General features: G+C 42.1%; 1 protein-coding gene across 2 annotated transcripts in view; it reads left to right on the forward strand.

Annotated features, from left to right (window-relative positions):
• Positions 1 to 19,505, forward strand: part of bnc2 (basonuclin 2) — a 165,634-nt gene that overhangs the window by 40,554 nt on the left and 105,575 nt on the right. The window contains exon 1 of one of the 2 annotated variants that reach the window (XM_039613798.1): positions 7,549 to 7,576. The exons of the other annotated variant lie outside the window; for it this stretch is intronic. The gene's annotated coding sequence lies outside the window, so the exon portion shown is untranslated. Of the gene's footprint in view, positions 1 to 7,548; positions 7,577 to 19,505 lie in introns of those variants that run through there. 2 annotated transcript variants of the gene reach the window in all.

The raw sequence follows: 19,505 nt of genomic DNA on the forward strand, positions 1-19,505 counted from the left end.
TTAGGTGTCTTTTTTATGGTTAGATAATTCAGAGGTTGGTGGCTTAATAAACAAACTATATAATACCTTCAGAATGCCTGGACAAGGAAGTCTGGCTCTGGCTTGGAAAGAAAATATATAGATATGAATGGTGGCGCGAGACTTTTACACAGTACTTAATATACAAACAGAATAAATTCAGCAAAATGATTACAGTTGCAATCAGAGAGTAAATACACATATAGTTTGTGTGAAAATGTGAAGAGAAGAGACTGTATATAAAACACATGGCTGCACTGATATCACCAGTTTATGAACTTTTCTCACCAAAATTGGAGCACAGTCTTCTTGGATGGGTCCACTGGAGAGCAGTACTGTAGATAACACCTTGAACTTAGCCTTGTTGTCACCCACCTGTCACCAATCACACTACCTTATCTTTGAACGTGAGGCCAATATGTAGCTCATATATTCATCAGATCTGGAGGGCAGCAAACCTCTTCTGGAAAACTTGTTGGCACAACAGAACATCGGGGAGGTGTTTGGTGCTCCAAATCTCTTTGAAAGAAAAGTGTCTGTATCTGTGTGCGTGCAGTTGTAGCCACAGGGAATGTGTGTTGTTTTACGAGTGCTCCTCAGCCGCCTCTTGGCTTGCTTTTAGGTTGTGATTAAGTTTGAGGAAGCCATCAGATAAATGAGACTTTGTCCAACCGTTAAATGTTTACCATACTTGGCGAGCGGGAGCAAAAATAAAAAACCCTCCTGTAATGTGATCAACTTGTGTAAAACATAGCACAGTAGTATGTTTAAGCGTGTAAGGTACTGGAGCCTGAATTAATATCATTTGAAACTGGTTTGTGAGGAAGAGCAACACAGTAATGTGGATAGATGTTGGGATGGTACACGCACTTCTGTGCTATTAAACACATCTATGCAAACAGACTTGAGGTTGTAGTAGAGCTGGTAGCACTTTGTCTAATTTCTGGACATTGTCTTTTCTTACTCAACCCTGCCTGACATGCTGGTCCCATGGTCTATCCTGTGAGTCTGTGCCAAGGAATTTGTATTTGCAAATGTGTATATGTGTGTGCATATGTGAGTGTAAGAGTGTGTGTGTGCCAAGCCCCTGTGCCCTCCCCTGTGCCCTCCCCTGTCTCCACGCCTGGATGCTAACCGCTAGTGAAGGCTAGCCAATTATCCCCAATCAAGCTACCCTCTCTGGAACTGGTGCGAGAGGAGGCTCCCACTAGAGCTTATACTAGTCATTATGGGGCACATCCTGACATTAACTTTCTTCTTTCCCTCCTTGACTTTATCTCTCTTCTTTCTTTCTTTCTTTTTCTTTCTGTTTTTCTTTTTCTCTCCTACCCATAAGTGAATGCCTGATGCAGACATAGCTGAGGCGCAACAGCAATCAAACACACAAACTAAAAGCACATGGGTGCTAATTCATGCCTCCCTAATAATGCATTAAGGAAATTCGGGGATGATGATGGAGGGGAAAAGCGTAGGCCATGCGTGAAGTCATTTGCAAAGGAAAAATGTGTCTTTCTGTGTCAACTGGAAATGCACGGTGCCAAGCATTTGCTCTAAAGTCTGCATGTGTCTGTGTGTGGACGTGCGTGTGCGCGTGCGTGTTGGCGTACCTACAGGGAAAGGGCAGGGAGGCAGTGAATTTTGGGAAATGTCACCCACACACACATTTCTCCTCCCCTCTAGAGACCGGGAGACAGATTGGAGTGAAATCAACTCAGGTAATTTACCCACATAGAGACAGTGATTACCTCTCCCTCAGTCTGTATTTCTACCCTTTCCTACGCTTTCTGATCTCCCAAAGTCTCTGAAATCTTTTGCTCAGGGAAAACAGAAGATCTAATTTGCAGTCCCAGGTCCTGTTCACCGAGAGAGCTTGACAAGTGTGATGTGAACTGTACAGTGTCATTGCCTCGTCTGTGCTCAGCCAGATCATCAAGCACTGAGACAGGGAAAAAGAGAGGGAGAGAGAGAGACCGGGCGAGGTGTGGTGCCTGTAGGTGATCCACTTCATTCTGCCCCTGTCTTGTTGTGACAGGACCGGCATTAAATGGAAGGAGTCACTGACGGAGCAGTGACAGGCCCAACCCTCTACCCTTCATCTGGGTGCGTGGGCGTTTGTATACGTGTGTGTGTGTGTGTGTGTTTGTACAAGCCAATATGCAAGCTTCCATACACATTTCTCAGTATCTCACTGGGACCTGACAACTGAATGGCACTTTGTCCCACTGCTCATCAAGCGGTCGCTACGTTATGGTAACGGCAGTTGTAGCTCCGTGCAATAAAGTGCACTTTCACTGGATTTCCACATATCCAAGGAGCTGGAGAGTGTGTGTGCAGAGCTACACATTTGCGATCAGCTTATCAATTATCGGGACTCACCACACGATTTTTTTAAAATTGCACTCTGTGTAAATGTCACAAAGGGTTAAAAACCCCATGATCACCCTTTTTCCTTGTGAGATCAGTCGAAGCGGGCGAGAAAAATACTTTTTTCAGACACTCGTGTCTGTGTGCGCGTTCGTGTGTATGTGGGCTGGCGAGCACCAAATGTTTGAAGATAAGCTCTCTTTCTCTCCGTTTCTATTTCGAGCCAATTAGGTGTGTCTTTTAGCAGAGATTTGGGGTATAAGTTGAACATCAGCACCCTTCATTGTTGAAAGGCACATCTCAAATTAGTGAGCGCCCGCCTCCCCCCCCAATGCCCAGCCTATCACCATCCTTCCCGTCTTTGCTCCTGTGAAGACACAGAGGCCCCCGGGGCCCTGAAATGTCTCCACATGCTGGAAATTGAATCAAACGGCATCAATCAAGACACCCTTTTTTCCTCCTCCTCCCCCCCGTTCACTCCTTTTTGCTCTCACCCTTTTTTTTTTTTGTCTGTGTTTGGTGTCTCTAAGCAGTCTGCCAGGTTTTATAATCGGCACCACTAGGCAGCACAATTGGATATGAAGTCAAAGAAAAGTACTGTAAAGAGTATTTTGAGATTGCTGATGCATTGAATTAGTGTTCGTTCATTTAAGTTAGATTGCTGGGGACAGTTTTTTTGTTTTTTGCAAGTATTCTATTGGCCCAGCGTCTTACAAACCCCATCCTGCTCACACGCACACAATCACACACACATGCACACACACATAGTGATATTATTATCCTCCTCTTCTGTGGCTCTCTGCTGTAAAATGAGTTTGCCCCAACTCCATTAAAACCCGCGCCAGCCTCTCCCCTGACGCTGCTGCCCTATTTGCATGTGCTAGTGAGCCACTCCACGGAATGAAGGATCTCCTCTCTTCCTCCCCTCCTCCTTCGCTCTGTCCCACCGGAATGCGCGATAAGTGGGCAGATGACATTCACGGAGAAAGACTGCAATAAAGTGACTCTCCCTCCATCTTCTTCTATCCCCTTTTCCCTTCTTCTATCACTTCCTCCTCTCTGTGCCACCGCATCAGAGGCAGAAAGGGGATATTGCGAATGACACGGGCAAATCAGCTGTAAATGGGCACTAATTTGATTGACATCTGGGCTGCTGTCACCGAGGTGGGCGAGGACAGGGCCCAGCCAGCAGACATCAAGCGGCATTTACCCGGTGCACAAAAAGCCAGCTTTCAACTAAATCACTTCTTGTCCACTGGGCCCTCCCTCCATGTCCCTCTTCCCCCTCTCCTTCACTCCTCCTGTATCTCCCTCCCCAGCTCCCGCCACCCACCACCAACCAACTCGCCAGATTCTAATTGCGTGTGTCCTTCCTCTCAGTGCAATTTTCCCATTACCGCCACAAGAGCAGCCACACAGCTCATCTGAAGCGAGGTTGTCTCCGAAATATGTAGCGCCAGGTTAACCCTTCAGTAGCTGCACAGAGCCACCCATGAACACAGGCTACATGGCGGAGAGAGGAAGTGTGTTGTGATGTCTGAGCTTTAAAAAATACACGTCATTCGAACCAGTTGTGCACATACAGGACGCATAAACTCTTCAACTCTAGTTTATTTTCTGCAGCTTGGTTAATCCAGTTTCATAACGAAATAAAAGCCTAACTTCTTTATTTTCTCCTTTTTCTTCCCCCCATATGTGCCTCCTCCTGCCTCTCACTTCTAAAGGTAAGTTTCTCTTTTCCTTTTGTTCTCCCAGCAGATGCGTCAGTGATAGGCCCACAGAGCTCACTACTGTTAACTCTCATGCTAAGTTAAGCATAGCTGAAAGGCACTGTGCAAAGGCAATGTGCATGTTGACTTACAGGCCATACACACACTCATCACAGCATGTTTAATTCAGAGCATCATGTGTCTCTCTCTCTCTCTTCTCCTTCCCTTACTTTTTTATTTATGTCTGTGATGTTGGATTGTGCCAACAGCAATGCCAAGGGCAAACAGCAGATGCTCCCGTGGCAATGAGATGCTTAGAACTGCTGTGTCATTACAGCACACACGATTCATAAATGTGTGGCAATTTTCTCAAGTGCACTCAGTCACTAAACTTTTTGAGACATTACCGTGAGGGAATATGTGACAGCACAAATCACATTTACAGACAGAAAAAAACACGGATGTAGCTTCCCGGTGGAAAAATTAAGCCAAAGCCTGAAGTTTGTAAAAAGCGTTCCATCTGAAGGCCACCGGATGGCGATAGCCGTGGTTGCAAAAATACTTTTGGCCCTATAGAAGTGTGTGTAAAATTCGGCTTTCCAACTTGACTTCTGTAAACACTTTTGTGCAGATTTTAATGTCTGACTCACTCATTTTTGGTTCATACTGATTAAAAAAATTAGCCTGTTTTGTAAATCTTGGTCACGTCACACTTCAAAAGCTAGGATTATCTTGTATGAAACTATATGTTCACCACAACTCATCATCCAGTGGGTTGTGATATTAGAGACGGCAATGACGAAAACGCTAAAAACGGGAAATCAGAAACCAGTGGATGATGTCACAGTAGCTACATCCATCTTTTATACTGTCTATGATTTTAACCTGCCCAACAACCAAGTTCTTGTAATGTGTAATTGAGGCAATTTGTGAATTGAGCAGTTTAGTATCCACGCTGAGGAAGTGACACTGCTGATGAGGTTGATATCATGACTCATAAAAAACATAAGGATACAAAAATCCAAAGATGAAAAGAAGGTCCACTTACTTAAAGAGTAAGGATGTCCCTGGCAACAAGAGAGAAAAAAATCATATTAATTGACTAGTCTACAGGACAGAAAACACTCAGTAAATATCAAAAACTGAGCAAGATTTAATCAACAAGGTTAAACAACAGGCATACAAAAGTTTTGTGTGCATTTTAGAGCAATATGAAACTGTTAATCATATTCCTTGATAATTAAATCTCTGGTTACTCATTGCTTCTGTTGGTTTAGTGCTGCTGCTGTGTGTTGGGCTGCAGCCCCCCTTGGCAGAGGCGGAACGTCTTTGAATCAACACGTAACTTCAATTTTACATTAATAAAACAAGAATGATCTGTTTGATAAACTAGTATTTCTGCAGCTGGCTAACAAGTCCAGTATATCTGTTATAGGGTACGTGACGAGTCGTCACATACTGATAATGACACCAGCAAAAATATGTAAATGGACAGAAGACAAAATTCTGGAACTTCTGCTGCTAAGGCTACATCCTGAAATCATCTGGTGATTTAAAAGGAAAGGTTTTTGTTGTTTATGACCAAATTATAAACCACCTTCATGACTTGCTTTAACCCTTGCTTCCTGGCAATTTGGTGACATTCCCCAGAGGTTTTGAAAGAGATGTGTACTAGAAGACTGCCATCCAAAAGCTTTTTATCTGCACAAAGGTTTTTTCAGATTGTTTACATCTTAGATAGCTATTAGAGTGATGGGCTTTATCGGAAAAATTACATCCACCAGCATCAGTAAATCACAACCACGAGGCTTGTAAAATGACCACTGCACTTTTTGTCCAGTATTCTAGTCTTAGCCTGACTGTAATATTCCAGGGAATCAATAAATAGAGAGTTGATTTATTTTTGAAAAAAGAAAATCTCTTATTTCAAAATAAATGAACTTACCCAGCCCACCATCTTCCTGTCCACATCTTCATCCAAAAAACACGAGGTCAGCGGTGAGAGGAGATAAAGCTGCATGCTTCACTGCCTGCTTGCCAACATGTCTGGAAAACCACCAGGTGAAAGACTACCTGAACCCTCGTTGTTAATTGGACCAGAAGTAGACCTGCAGCTGAAATAATTGATGGGCAATTACATGAGGCTACTGTTATATGTGGACACATGTTAAATGCATTTACCTGCAAGCTCAGCAATTACCAGGTGGAAAAAGAAGCAGGTAGCCCTCATACTCGCCTCACACAAGAAGACTGCCTTGAAGGGGAAATTTCTGAACCCTCTTCCTCTGCAGACTCCTCCCCAGTGTTTCTGTACTCAAACAGACGAGGGTCAGCTTTGATGGGGATGAGGCCTAATCTGTGGGCCAGGACTTCATCTTGGACAATGGAGGTATTACTATAGATGATGTTTTGATTTTTATAGGCTAAGTCACCAAACTTTTTGATTGCACCTCATCTAAACATACAATGCTGTATGTCAAGAATGTACAGTAACATAAAAAGTTAAGAGATTACTATACACATTAAATATTTCCACATTAATGGGAACGCTTGAGCTTCAGTGGCAACAACTCAACACTGTTAAGTACTTTGCTGAGGTCAGGGAAAGATCACGGATATGCTCCCACCAGTATCAACTGCCAGTGTGAAGGGATGGAGAAAGCAACTGTTCGGTCTATCTGACATCCCTGTGTGGGTGTCGCTCCTATGTCATCATAGGAATGTTTGTCCAGGAAAAAATGCCTTTCTTTATGTAAAACTCTCTTCTGTAAGAAATGGTAAGCCTTTCTATTGTTTTCTTTATTAATTTATACAATATAATAAATATATTATCAAGTTAGGTTTCCTGTTAGCCAAATTAAGGTTGCCCATGTTGGTTTTCTAGAAATAGTTCTTAAAAGCATTAGCTAACTTTTTGGCTATCGCTAACTGAATGTTCAGACGTCATAGGTCAGTTGCGATGTTGATCTTGGACCAGCATTGTCATAATAACGTACCCACCCTGCCTTGTTCTCATGTGGAATCTGTCTCTCTTTAGCATCTCACTTGATTTTTCCTTCTTTGTTCTAGTTATAATCCCTACAGTTGCTAAAGCAGAGGTGTCAAACCTGTTTTAGCTCAAAGGCCACTTAGAGACCGATTCATCTCAAGTGTTCTGGATCCGTAAAACAATTTTTTCCATTACTTCAGTGGAAGTAAGTACAAGTGTGTTCTGAAAATAGATGATGAACAGTCCATAATGTTTTAAGGAAATGCACACAATCCCAGTATCTGTGCTTTTACACATCCTCTTAATCAGTTGACGGCAGAGACGCCATAAGTGCAACTCCTTAGCTTAACGACCATTTCCTGTGTGGTGTGGTAGGCTATTGCTAAATATGTAATGTCTTTGACATCTTTGTCAAACTGGGAGTTTGGAAAACCACTCTCGTGATATGAGCCATTCTTAAACAATTTGCAAACAGTTGCCTCGGTTGAAAAACAGAGTAAGTCTAAAAACCATCCTCTTCTTCTCCACAAATTTTTCAACTGTGCAAAGCCATGCTTTTGTCAGATTAGACACTTTGGTGGTTCTGGTCTGTGCGTCGCATGTGTGACCCCCACTGTGCTAGCAGGCTTTGATGCTTGAATGTGAACAAATATTTTACTTTGGGCCACTTGCTTTTGTTTAACTGATCATTCTGCATGTTTATTGTTATGCATGAGCCCACACGAACTTGTATTTCATTTTTTTTGTTTTGTTTTGTTATGGGTTAAGAGTGCTAGCAAAGTTTAAGGTAACAGATTACATTTTTGTTGTTGTAATATGTTGCATTCATTTTGCAATTCGAGTACCAAATGTTTGGTTACTAAAAAAAAAGAAGTATTACTGTCTGTATTTTACTGAATTCTCCCGTTTCCCTGGGTATCTGTCTGCAACTGTAAAGCAATTAATTACAATGCTTCATGGGTTTGTTGCAGTGTGGCTGCTGCCAGTCCGAGTCAGGCTGTGATTGTTTGGAGATGGGTTGACTCCCACCAGGCAACTGGTGGGCCACACTTACACAGAGATGGCAGGCAGGATGACCTTTATGTCATGAAACTGCAACGGCAAATCGTGCGTGAGTCCATTACAAGAAATTGCAAAGAATTCTACTTTAAATTTAACCAAGCAATTATGGAATTATGTCGCCGAGCTGCAGCTCACGAAAGGTAGTGTCTGGTTTTTAACAGAGCTAAAGGGGTCACTCCAAGCTCGAAAATCGTTAACATGGTAGCATAACCATTTACCTTTTTTATGGCAGTAATCTCATAATGTGACACATTACTTTTAACACTGGATGCTAATATTAAAATAGCATTGCTCAAACAACACTCAGCACCAGTTTTGCCCTTTGAAGAGAAAGGTTTGCAAAACACCTTGTCGTGTTAGCCCGAACACTGGCCTCTATCACATCTAAGAGCATTACTTATATGACACGTGCTTCATTACTGGAAGATAAAAAATAGGGGAGCCAGTTTGGACTGGAGGACAGGAGGAAACAACCTTACAGATACACACATAAATATATTTACAGACACACACATGCCATTAAAGGAATAAAACCATGTTTTAGCTTTGTAGAAACTGTCTAATATGTTTAATACTCTGGATTTTTTTTTTTCAAGAGAGCTGGAACAGATAAATCCGGGATGTGAGCGAGCAAGAAAACAAGGTTGTCCATTAGTCAGCTGCTGTGATAGCCTAAAGCCACCCCTGGCCCTTAATGGTTTCTCTGCAATAATTGCTACACTACCTCCTCTGTTCCTATTCACTGCTACATGACATGCTTTCGCTGGAGCCACTGCCGTGCATGTCCACATCCCAGTTCTAGTCAAAGCATCCCTGAGGAGCATTGTGCTTTACACGTGTTGCTCTAATAGAGAGGGTCCAGGTAAAGATGGGATTGAAAAGAAAGGGCTTTTTTTGCTGCCTCAGTCTCTTTCCCGCCCTCTACTGCATTTCTTTAGCCCTCTCTTCTCCTCTCTTGGCTGCAAGCTTTATTGATGCGTAAAGTAAGCTGTATTCATGTACACAAGTTAGAGGCTCTCAACGTGTGAAGGGCCATGTTTCTCCCGTGCGCTCCTCAGAAAACACAGGAGTACATCTAATGGTTTGGATAAGCTAAATGTTTTGGAGACTCTTCGGGTTTCTTGGTAAAGTTCTGACCCTTTTGTCCGCCGTCGCACTCTGAAATAGCCTACTTCTCTCACACCTTGTGTCGCTGTGAGGGTCCTTATACTTATGCGATGCGTATGTGTTTGTGTATATGTGTGTGACAGAAAGAGAGAGAGTGAGATACGGGATGAGAAAATTGAGAGAGAGATGAATAGAGAGTCTCACAGGTCCTCCAACTCAGCCCAGGTTAATGGAAACCATTATCACACACAGCCACTCTGTCTGTACAATCAGAGCCTCTCTCTCTCTCTCTCTGAGGGAGGCACTTTGTCACACACACACACACACACACACACACACACACACACACACACACACACACACACACACACACACACACACACACACAGTGAATATATTTGTGCTGTATTCTTCAACCCTCCCTGCTTGTTTAGCTTCCTACTGTTCGAGCTGCTCCTCAGCATGTGCAGGAGAGGCTAATTGTTTTAGCATGTATCTGCCTGTCTTATTTGGGGCACAAAGGCACACTAGGGGTCATTTTACTGACAATACACAGAAACTGTTAGCTTGCAGCTCCGAGTCAAAATCCCCACTTTTTCTTTTGTTCTTCTCAACAGTTTTTTTTCTCTTTCCGAAACCTGGAAATGCTTTCATATCAAGCAGCAAAAGTGGCCCAAGAAACAGATTTTCTTCTTAAACAGCAAGTAGATTTGCCTGCTACATTTGCTGTGAGGCACAAGGCAGCATCAAAGATTTAGTGATATGTGAGGCACGCTTAAATGAGCCTACCAGCTGTTTTCTGTTGAAAAATCTGGACGGCTTTTGTTTGTCTATTTTTGTGCCATTAAGGCCGTAAAAAATGTAGCAATGTTTTTAAAAAAGAAAGGTATAAAATCCGCCCACAGCGGCATTATCACTAAAAAGGCAGTCTATCGAGTACACTGGTTGCAGTGTACTAAATGACAATGTTAAAACAGTATAAAAGGAGCACAAGTACAGGTAAACTCAGACTGAATTATTACCTGAATGTGTAGCTTCTCTCAGCGTTACAGAGCTTTATGAGGGTTCCAGCCCATTTTTTAGCACTCTGGGCAGACCACAGCTTTACAGTTTTGTTTAAGTCGTTTTAGGCTTCAGCAGGCAGCTGTTTTCAGTGAAAGGGCTGTAAAAATCTCATGTTCTGCACTTAACCTGATCTGCTCCAAACAGAAGGCAGTTAGTGACTAGCTAGCAAACACAGTGAAGCATTTAGCGGTTACAGAGTGAAAGAAACACCAATATTGGATTAACAGTCACCAGAAGCATGACTCTGAATGGAGGACATGTTGTCTCTGTAACTGCAGGGTGCACAAAAAAGCAACCGCTTGCTAACCGTTTCTTTATATTGAATTAAACGGTGATGACATTGTTTTTATAGAGTTTTTTTTTTTTCAAATGACCCTCTGATTCGCATGTAGTATGCTGCTTCTGGCAAATTTTGTGTGTTATTTCTATGAATTTTCCACATTTCACATGACATTCTTTGTCATTACATGACATGCACAATGTTTATGGTTAGGATAAGGGTCAGAGCAAAGGAGTTATTCATCACACCACATGTGGTACTGTGCAGAAGTCTTGAGCTGCCCCTTATTTCCTTATATTTTACTTCCAAGGAGCTAGATGTTGTTTTTTAAGGTGGTTCTGAGCAATATTTATCCAGGCTTACTGAAGGTTTATCCAAAATTTTTCTTGGACATTGACTGCTTTTTTACTCATTTTCAGTCCAGTCTTTTTTGATTATTTCTTAAAAATGTTTGATAATCCACTTAATACTGGCCTATGAATTGTTCAGGCATAAAAGAGGCATCTGACTCAAGAGAACAAGTGTTCTAGTATCTACACATAACAGAAAAATTAGATAAGAACCAGTTTTGAATTGTACCTTTAGGCACTTTGTTACTGGTCTGTCGCAAAACACATAAATTGATCCCATTTGTTTAGTTGAATCTATAAAAAATGCCAAAGATAACAGTTTGACTGGCATAAAAGTTTATTTTTGTACCAACAAGATTTCCAAAGACTTATTAGCTGAAAACTTGACACACCCCAGTATGTTGTGCACTGTATCCTTAAAAAGTTTGAGGAAAGTTCAGAAGTGGAGGACAAAAAAAGATGGCAGCTCTAAAAAACACCTATAGCAGACTAACAGTATTTGAATATCATGTCCTTAAGAAGCTACATTTTGCTGCTCCCTTATTTACAAGGGGTCATAGCAGATAGCTTTGCATATTTGATTTGGCAGATTTTTGTCCTGGATACCCTTGCTGATGCAGCCCCCAAGGCATTAAAGTCATGTGCTTAAGAAATAGGAAAAACTTCGGCACGAAAACTGACCTGGGACCTGAAAAATGCATCTTTATCAGTGGATCCATACTTTGTGTTGGATTGGTTATGCAGGAAGTTGCCACAAAGGAAACTTGAAGACAGGTTGCAATTTAGTCTAAAAATATTTTGCAATTTCATCAGACCTAACAGATTTAAATTGTTAAAATGATATACCGACAATTTATAATAATATCTCGGATAGTCTCGGATTGCAGACAGTAAAGCTCAGTGTCACTAGGAAGAAAGGAAAAAGAAAGAAAGCTGCATTGGTGTAAAAGCTGGACTCACACTCACTCGAGCTTAAGTATTTTTGCGTGCACTGTTGCGCACTTCGGAATCAGCGCCCTGCTCCCCATCTGTACACAGCGTGTGCTCTTTGAGTGTGTGCATACGGACACATGGCACTGTGTTTTTGTTGATCACGTCTCAATCAGAGAGGACTTGACCCATCGCAGAAGCCACATTATTGCATTCTAAACACACATCCACACTTTAGCACGCACGCATGTAGAGACACGCACACAAAGCGGTAACCCTGCATTCCCCTGTAAACAGTTTACAGCCCCTTCCCTCTCCCTTATGCAGACACAGGCCAAAGCGTCAGTGTTGTGTTCAGCTAATCCCACTGTTTAGCCTTTGTTGGCGGCCTCTAGCAAGGACTCTGCAGCTCATGTCCTGAGGGGGGAAAAAAAACAGTCTTTCATTTGCATGCATATGTGAGTTTGTCGCACACATTAAAGGCCTCCCCTTTACCTCACCGCGCCACACTAATCTTCATCTATATAAATCTTAAAGTTTGTTTGGGTTCTGTCTCTCCTCCACGAACCCCTCTGCCCCTTCGCAGCCCCATTTGTTTAGCTGAGCATGTGCTTGTTTTCTTGCCATTCTCTCCTTGATTGAGATTGACCCCAACATCTTCACAGCCTCACACACACACACACACACACACACACACACACACACACACACACACACACACACACACACACAGCTCCTGACTGTGTGTATAGACACCGTGTGGTTTTGGCCTGCTTTGTGCTGCAACAGCCCAAGGTAGGAAATGCTGTTTAGATTAAGTGTGTTCTGATGTCCTTTCAGGCCTTGTTCCTGCTGGATCACTCCCCGTTTGTACCACAAGCCTCTCTAACACTACACACGGAAACACCAGCGGTTTAGGGTTAAGCACAGGACACAGGAGTTTGCTGTTGCAGGGCCACATCTTCTGCGTTACTCTCATTCATGGAAAAATTATGCATGTTTTTGTGTTTATAGCAATGTTCAAGTGCTTATCTTTTGGCTGTAGACTCAAACGTTTCTAACGCAGTCTTTCTTAATTGTGTTTTCTGACTGAACAGCTCAAATAAAATCGCGTTTTACATATGTGCGGGTTCTGAACCTGAATTATTTTCATGTTATTTCCTTGGAGGTGCTCGTTACTGCCAGACACTGAAGTCCAGCCAACTAGGGCACCTAAATAACAGCTATCAGAAGAAAGGAACAGACATCTGATGCCTGCTCTATGTTTTATTAGTGGAGAAAAGGAAAGATTTGTGTCCATTAAGTCAGTGTGGGCTCCAGATTCTCTCTCAACAGGCAGTCTTTAGCTGTTAATTTTTTCCACATAATCAAAAAAAGAAAGAAAAGAGGTCTCAGTAGGTGATGTGTGCGGGAAGGGGCACTCGTTAGGATCTAAGGGATCTGTTGTATTTAGCCGGAGTATTGGTGTCAGACATTGACATATGTTGGTGTGAGTGCCTTTTGTTTTTAGCTGTGTTTCTGTGATGAAATCCAGCTTTTTCTGACTGTGCCTTTCCATTTGATCAGCCACGCTATGTGCGAAAGAACAACTTGAGAAAAAAGATGCAGATTTTCAATTAACTGCCACATCTATTTTTTTATCTCTTAATCTTCCATATAGAAAATAGCCCAAACATCTAATGGAAAATAAGACATATCTTAAAGGGCACACCGGAGATTTAGTGTGCTTCTGCAGTGAAGTGGGGGGGATTCCCAGGAAACAGATTAAAAAGGTAAAATGTCCAAAATTAAAGCAGTGAGGGTTACGTGTGATATTATTCTTTAGTAGGATTAAGGTTTGAAAATACTGTATTGCTCTATTCCCACAGTGCAACAAATATTTAGTCGAGTCTTAAGCCTAAGTGACCCTGATGACAACTGTGAGCTTGTTTTCTCAAACCCCCCAGAACTACAGTAGTGCATCGTTGTGTTTCAGACTTTCCAAATCACATAAACTGTAATTTAATTAGCTGAAGACACAGCGATAACGTCTCAAATAAAGAGCAGGAACAAATATTGGGAAAATTACATTTAGAAAAGTCAGAAGGTGTTAAATTAGGCCTCATTTTGAAAGGTCCTAGCTCATAGTTAATCTAAATCTGATCTGATCATTTAATGTAAATAAGAGTGTTTAAATAATCTTATCGTTATTGCTCTTCAGTTTATTCTCTTTTATGATTCAGTGTTAGTTATTATATTGTTTCACAGTATTTTTGATAATCCTCACCATTTTTTCAGATTATTTATAAAATTATCTACCCTAAGTTCAAAGTGCAAATCTTTTATTGACCTTTTAACAGCTATCTATTCCACTGCCTACCTATGCTGTTGTTAGAGCTGCTATCATTTGGATTCTTACCTATCTATTTATTTATTGTTTTTATTTATAGAGTAGGATATACTCCTTTAATTGCTCTTTCATTCTGAAGCTTTACTCTTTATGTTAGTTTTATTTTTAACAGGCTTGACAATAATGACCAAAAAACTTACCTTATCTTATTAGTAGAATCATTTTTAGCAAATGTTTATGTAAAACAAAGGGGCTCATCTGTAGTGAAGGTTAAAAAAAGTTTAAGAGAAAAGTACCTGATGAAATAACACAAACTTTTAAAAAAATGGGGATGGGCGTCACTTTTCTCAGTAGGCACTGTTTTTGTGTGTATGTGGGGAAGTTGCTGGGTAAAAGTGTGTGATACGGATGTGATCGGCCAGAAGCAGAAATGACACCTCCCTTGCTTTACTTGTCTCAGTGGTCCCAGCATCATTACCAGTACCACCGCAGTACACTCCCTTATCTACAGTGGGAACTGATACAGCAACAGCCGCTACTTACGGGGCACACAAATATATCCACACAGCGTTCAGCAATCTGCAGCGGCGATCCCTGTGGGTCCTCTTCGATGATGCTGGAGTCGGCAGTGTGTGTTGTGGCAGAGGGATGATAGACGTGAAGTTACTTTAGATCAAATATCAAATCTTGTGCAACGGTTAATGTTCACACTTGGATAATGAACTATTCGGTCACATCGGCGTATCCCAAAAGATCTGATCAAGTCAGGAGAGGGCAGTCAAGTCCTTCTGTCTGCTGTTTTTGCAATTTACACACACACACACCTGCACTGCATACACACATTCCACTTGACTGGAAATCTTCAAGTAACCCCACGTGCCTTTGATTTGTGAGCTCAGCCAATTTGGTCGTACAGGCTCATGATCATTGAAAGTTACTGCTCAGGTGGGGCCAATGGATGTATGGGCGAACGTGTGTGTGCGTGCACTTGTGTGGGCACACTCTGTGTCTGACATTCAGTTTAGTGGCTGAACACATCTGTTCAACTTGCCATGTTAACGTTCTCAAGTGGTCTTAGTCACATTAACGCTTTGAACCTCAAAGACTCATACACTCAGACGTGGTCCATCTGCTATTTAAACTCCAGCAGAACCCAGTAAAGTTAAGATTCATTTTTATGTAGTTGACTCCTTTTCTGTGCGGGTTAAATTCTCCAAGCGGCTAGGGACTTTTACACCTGGTAAAGTGGTTGTAACCTGTTTAAATGGCAGAGCTGATTTCCTCTTTAAACTACTCAGATTCAAAATATTTCCCTCCCTTCCAACCTGCTCCTTCCATCTAAACCATACAAATCAATTATTACCCCACCCCCACCCCCTGTTTCCTCAGTTTTCCTTCCTGCCTGGCTTGCGCCGTTCTTTGTTTGTATTTAAATGATGAAAGTTGATTTATGTTATGTAGTGCATGGCAGTCTAATGCAGCCACAACCACATGTAGTTATATGCCTAATGTTGTATGTTGTCTTTTGGCAGCAGAGCAGAGGATGACTATTGTTTCCCCTTTCAGACATGCTCCTATTAATCATGAGTGTGCGTGTCCGTGAGTGTGTATTTGCCACTAAGAAAGAGTTTAAATAATACTCAGTGCATGGTGAAAGGCCCGGACATACATCAAACCAGGGCCTTTGCCATTCATGTGATGCAAGAGGACACACAAGAAGAAAATGTAGGACTGAGCTACTGTGTTATTTTATCTCAGTAAACCGTATAAAAATTAACGGTTGTGGGGTGGGTAATATTGTTAACTCACAGAAAAAGATCCTGGTGTCAAATCCACCTGCAGGGCTGACGCACCCCTATTTGGAGCTTGCATGCTCTCCTCATGTCTGGGTTACCCCCGGCTACTCCGGCTTCCTCCCACTGTCAGAAGACATGCATGTTGGGTTAACTGGTGATTCTAATTTGGCCGTAGGTGTGAATGCAAGTGTGAACGCTTGTCTGTCTCTATATGTTGGCCCTGGTTGGATGGGTGACCCATCCACTCTGCCCTCCCCCTCTCACCTCACCACCCCAAACTGGATAAGCAGAAGAAAACAGATGAATGGAAATGAAAAGTGAATTTAAATAAAATCCCAGAAAATCTCTTTAATATTTATGGACATAAATTACTTACAATTTCTTACAAAGCACTTCAAGTACCTTGAAATGCACAGGCCTGTTTAAAATAAGTCATCTAAACAGTTTGGAAGTCACTCATTACGAAGTCCACATTTCATTAATGCTAATGATTTGCCTAATGGTGTTGCTCTCATATTAATAACTGACTATGGAATGTTTCATATTAACATCACACATGGACGCCAGCAGGGTGCTTGAAAAGACGTTTGAACCGTGGTTACAGTAACAACATTATCAACGGAAACTTAAAAGTCTTTTAGTTACAATATAATTAGCTGAACTCTTGACAACATAATGGAATAAACACTTCCTGCCCTAATGAGTGATCCATGTAACCAACGCTTGATCACAAGCCTACACTGCAGGCTACCTAAACAAATCTCAAATCATATTTGTTAAACAGGCTTTCTCTTCCCAAAGTTTGAGCTTTTTCTTCTCCAAACTTTAGCCTCAGACACACACAGAGAAACTTGTGAAAACATTAACAGTAGTGTTGCTTACTGCTGTTTGTAGCAGTCTTTCTGTGATCACAGGTGTAGGTCAATTTGTGCAGCATTAAAGCCTGATCTTGCCTGAGGTCCCTAAATGTGTCGGGGGAGCTGTGTTAGCAGAGGATATTCATGCACAGGTGAGACCTGGAAAACTGGAAATAATGTCAGTTTGAGAAAGATCATCAGTTATTTATCAGTGTTGCATGCTCCTTTCAAACAAAATTTGGTGTTTGCGTGTTTTGCCAGTTCATTGTGACCTGCAGTTTCCCGTAACACCTCTCTCTGCATAGTTTTGTGAAACTAGGTTTATCTATGTAGGTTATGAGCTGAATCACATGGCCAATTTACAGTCCCCAGTATAATGTGTATGTCTTTGTCTGCCAGAGTACCCAGACAGAAAGGCCCCAGCCAACTGGTGGATTCAAACCCAGGACCCTCTTTAGTATAAGTCAGCTATGCTGACCACCACACCACTGTTCCACCCTATTTCCTTTTTACCTCTTTGGCTTAAAGCTACTTATAGTAAAACTCAAGCACAGTTGCCCGTCCTTTGTCCGGCTTTGAGCTGGATTAGCAGAATACTCTGCTCAGATGCTCCTTGTTTCAGGGACAAGCAGGTAACCTGCTAATGTTCTTCATCCTCTTAATCAAGAGCTGCTATCCACCATATTATGCTTAATGATGAGCTCCATGAAAACTGAGTTCAATGGTTAAATAAATTGACACTTTTAGTACATGTATTTATCTGTTGTAAATGATGTTTTTTCTTTTTTTCATACTGGTAGATGTCCCACATCTGCTTTTACATTGCTAACTGCGCGTGTGCATGTAGATGTGTGTATATGTGTGTGTGTGACCATGGAAGAGTCCTATATGGAAGCAATTACTGGCAGTGAGGGCCCTCAGACACCCACAGTGCCTCTCACTATGGCCCAAACGGAATGTATCTCCCTCCCCCTTTTTTCTTTCTGTCTCTCCTTCCCTGTCTTTTTTTGCTACTTCTCTCTTTCTGTACCTCTTTCTCTTTCCTCTTTTCCCTCACTGGATTAAATTACTTTCATATGAGTCCCAACAAAAGGGCAAGGTGAAACCCCTTTCTATTTCTTTTATTTATTTATTTATTTATTTATTTTTTATTGGGAACAATTCCTCCCCACCGCTCTCCCTGCAACCATATTTCAATTCAAATCACACATTACCAATTTGTGCAAACAAGCCCTGAAAATACCAGCACTAATTAGAGTAAACCTAACGTGCATGTGTGCGCTTACATGCGTGCATGCTCACAGTAAAGCCAGTTGCTAGTTAGTATGCACAGCCAGAGCCACGTAGGATGTAAGTTTTTTGGGAGGTCTCTGCGTCTAGTGAGCCACTGTTGTCTACCTGTTTGAGTGTGAGAGCGTGTGCACATATGACTTTTTGCATAGGTAATCTGGTTTTTCAGAAGATCCTAATTCAGAATTTAATGCTTGAAAACCAGAAGAAATCGAATTAGTGGTGAAGCATCCACTGAAAAAAGACAACCCACAGATAAACTGGCAGCAGGCAGTGACAGGATTGCAGTTGTCAGGGTTTGGCAAATCGTTGTCACCCCCTCTCTTGTTACAGTAATGCAAAGCTCAATGAAGGAATATTGTCAGGCCTGCCAGCAGTCTCAATTCCTACGTCTGTGGGAACTGAGAAGTCGGAATTTGCCATGTGTATATCCCTCCAAACTGACTCTAAATGAGATAAATAAGTTCAGACTAAATTGGCAGCTCACGTCCAAAGTGATTACTCTTCCCTTAATGTCTCTTCATTGGAATGGGAGAAGACTTGGCCTGCACGGGAATAGCACGGGTGTGGCAAGGCGGTCTTTTCCAACACAAAGAAGTGACGAGTGATGGCAGCCAGAGTTTACTTGTCAAGGTTTTTGTACACTCACACACACATACACACACACGCACACACGCAGCATTCTCATATGCTAACTCCGTCCTCTTCAAACAGTTAGTCTCTCACTCCACACTCCTTCAAACTTGGCCTGCAAAGGAGCCTTACATTCCCTTCCCATGAGTCCTAGTGTGGCTAGTCAGCAGAAGGACCCCAGATTGCGCTGGCTGCGCCGCCGCCTGCCTCGTTTGGGAGCGTGCCTGGGCCCTTCGTTTCAGTAACCTTGGTTTGCCCCCTCTGTTTGTGAATTCCTGTCGCTCCAATAGGACCACACTGTCCCCAGCAAAATGCTTTCTGGCAGTGGGCAGCTGGACGGACTGGTGGGAAAGTGAAGTGGAAGCTCAGATTGTCTTCCAGGCAAATAAATAAGGCTCGATTGTAGTTTTTTTAACCACAAGTTATTAAACGGCATTGTTTCGACGAAAATTAAAACAAAAGAGAAAAGAGGTCGGGAGTCACAAATCAGCGATGCCATTGTAGATGCAATTAATAATCACGGGAAGCTCAGAGAACACGTCTTATCTTATCAGATCACCGGCATTTTCTCCTTTACTTTGATATGATATGTTTGGTCCTTGAAGTTGAACTAAGAGTTTTGATTGGTTGCAATAGCTCTCTCACATCCTGTGGCGGTGTTTTGTGTCTGCCAACACCCAGACTCTGGAGTGTTTAGCCTTCACTGCTAGTTCTGCTGTCTAAGGA

Source organism: Oreochromis aureus, linkage group 6 (assembly GCF_013358895.1).
Source record: "Oreochromis aureus strain Israel breed Guangdong linkage group 6, ZZ_aureus, whole genome shotgun sequence".
NCBI classification, from domain to species: domain Eukaryota; kingdom Metazoa; phylum Chordata; class Actinopteri; order Cichliformes; family Cichlidae; genus Oreochromis; species Oreochromis aureus.